The sequence below is a fragment of the Chaetura pelagica genome, unplaced genomic scaffold (genome assembly GCF_000747805.2).
Source record: "Chaetura pelagica isolate M959 unplaced genomic scaffold, ChaPel_1.0 scaffold58, whole genome shotgun sequence".
Lineage (NCBI taxonomy): Eukaryota > Metazoa > Chordata > Aves > Apodiformes > Apodidae > Chaetura > Chaetura pelagica.
The window spans coordinates 22,294-25,300 of NW_009954098.1; positions in this window are offsets into that span (position 1 = coordinate 22,294).

Consider the following 3,007-nt stretch of genomic DNA (forward strand, 5'->3'; position numbering starts at 1 on the left):
ATTAATGGGGGGTTGGGTGTTTTTTTTTTTTTTTTTTTGTGTGTGTGTCTGTCTTTTTTTCCTCCTCCCACTTCCTCATTTCACCCCGGGTTTGCTGGGGGTGGGGAGGACCAGGGTGGCTTTCTTCTGCCAGGGTGTGGGGACCCTTGGAGGTGGCCCTACCCAGGGTGACCCCAGTTCTGCTGCAGATGGGTACTGCTGGGGGTCACTGAGCTGGCTGAGTGGGTGGCTTTGCTGGGCAGAGTCCAGCACTGATGCTCTCAGAGCCTCCACAAAACTTCACCCCCCACCCCCCCTTCCCCTTCCTTGTTCTGAGGTGACAATTTGATGTGTCCCCTCCAGGGGCAGGCAGAGCTGGAGGATGCTCTGGTTAAAGGTGGGTTTAGGAGGAAGATGCTTTGGGTTGCTGCTTTTTTTTTTTTCCCCCCAGGTTTTTTTGAAAAAAAAGCCTCCCTGGAGGAAATATTTAGGCTGCAAATGAGCTGCAGCCATTTCAGAAAGGCCACCACTGGGGCTGGGCAGGGGACAGCCACCATGGTGTCCCCACTGCCACTGCAGAGCTGCTGCTCCTGCAAACCCCCCCCCACACACAGACCCTGGTGTGCCAACACACTTGTGCAAGCCCCAGCTCGTTGTGACTGGGCCACCACCACCAGGGCCTCCTGTTGTGACAAGCCACCTCCTCACTGTCTCCTGTCCCATCAAAGGGCAGCCCTGCCCCCCTGGTCACCAGTTCCCCAGCTGCTCCCACCTGCACGACCAGCAAATGGAGCAGGACATGGGGCAGGGATGGGCAGTTCAGGTGCTGCAGCCCAAGAAAACCACACAGGACCACTACAAGAGCTGCCCAACCCTTGATGATGTCTGGAAACCCTTTGCTTGGTGACCAAATCTCTCCTCTTTTGGTTTTAAAACCATTCCCCCTTGTCCTACCACTACAGGCCCTGCTGAGAAGTCTGGTGCTCTGGTTCTCAGAGCCAGGGCACAAACCTTTGTTGTCAATCCCCACTGGAACCAGCCCAAGGCATTCAGGGAAGCACCAGCCACTGAGTTCTTCAAACCAACCCCCTCCCTAAGACCCAAGCCAGCACTGTCACCACGGGGCTGTGTGTCACATCCAACCACCCAGGGCTCTGCCAAGGAGAAGTCTCTCCCTACTTGCCACGCAGCAGCTCTGGGCCAACCTCCACCTCTTCAACCTGCAGGGAAATCCCTTCCCTGCAGCCCAGGCTTCTCCTCCAGGGTGAGCACAAGGAGCATGGTGGTGTGGGGGCTGCCCAGAGCCTGGGTTTGTCCCTCCAGAAACAAGACTGGGAGCAGAAGCTGCGCCCGGGATGGTAGCTACTCCTTTATTATAATTCATGCCGTTACGTTGCTCCTCCTCAGAGTTAGTATGTTAAACATTTTTGTGGTTTTTCATTAGATATATATCTATATAAAAAGGTGAGAACACCCCCTTCCCCTCACCAACGTGTCAGAAAGGAGCATGGCACCAGGAAGGAAGGCACCTGAAGGGCCCACTCGCCAGCCAGACAAGGGTTTGCTGAGCACCAGAGAAGCTGCGACCGGCTGGTGAGAGGGTGAAAAATCCAGATGATGGAGGAACACACGAGGGCTGGCAGGACAGAGGGGTTTGCTCTGGGGAAAAGAGGGCTGTCCACCTCCCTGCATCACATGGATGACCCCCCCCCCGCAAAGGGAAGTGAACGTGGCTTTGGACAAGGAAGTCCTGAAAATAATAATAATAAGCACACGCTTGGTAAGGTTTGAAGTTCAGGTCTCCTCTGCAGGCTGTGATGGCCCGTGGAGAAGATCTGTGTTGGCCCAGATCTGGCCAAGAGGTGACCTGAAGGAACTTAAAGCCTGTTCTTTTCCCATCACTGGAGGTCTCCTGGGGGCAGGGGAGTGGGTGGCACTGGGACCAGCACCCCGAGGCCACAGCAGCATGTGGTGAGGCTGCCTTTGGAGGCAAAGCACCTTCTGGAGGCAAAGCACCTTCTGGAGGCAAAGCACCTTCTGGAGGCAAAGCACCTTTGGAAGTAAAGCACCTCTGGAGGCAAAGCAGCCATGGAGGCTGTGGGGTTTGCTGCAGAAGCCCCTGCCAGGACCAACAGAATAGTCCTGAGTCATAGCTCAGCAATGGGGACACTGTGACCAAGACAGTTCTTGTCCCATGTCCTCCTTGGCTTCCTTGAGGCCCGTTAAGTGGCTGCAACCCCAAGCACACCCCTGACCTCAGCTCCTGCTTCCAGGTGTTTCTGGAATAAGAAAAAAAGGATCATAATAGTGACAAAGGCTTTAAGGAAAAATAGGGGGACACCCCATTCCAAGTAGGTTGTGAAGAGAGTTTTGAGTAACCCCCTCTCCCAGTTAAACTGGTGTCACCGCTCTGCTCACTGGGTGGCCTTGCTCTCTGTCTCCTGCTGTGTGGCCCAGGTGACAGGATGCAAACCAAGACACCAACGTTCCTGCTCCAACCCCACAGCAGCTCATCTCCATCCATCACCCAGAAGCCACTTGTCACCCCGTGGCACCCGAAACCTTCTCCCTGCCTCCCCTCCAAGGACAGGCAGCAGCCCCCATCTCAACCAGCCTCCCCGGGGGACGCTCCGTTCTGGTGGCCCCTGGGGACACGGGTGAGTTGGTGCCTCTGGGGTGGCTCTTTGGGCACCTGCAGGCCCTGGGTCTGCTACTAATAAATAACAAGGTCAGGATTTCAAGTAAAGTCCCTGCTGCCACGCTCTGCCCAGCTCCTGGGCCGCTCCCGCAGCGGCGGGCAGTGGTTTAACTGGGAATTGGGGAGCTCGGGGACAAAAAGGGTGCGTGTGTCTTTTTTTTTTGGGGGGGGGTACAGGTTTGGGTGACACCAGCTCCCACTGGAAGCACGAGCAGTGTCTGTGTTGGGCCCAGGGGAGGCTCCCCGGGGCGGAGGGGCAGGGCCTGGCTCGGCGGCCCCTCCGGCGCAGCTTCTGCCTTCCAGTTTTCCCGCGGGGGTCCCGCCGTGTCC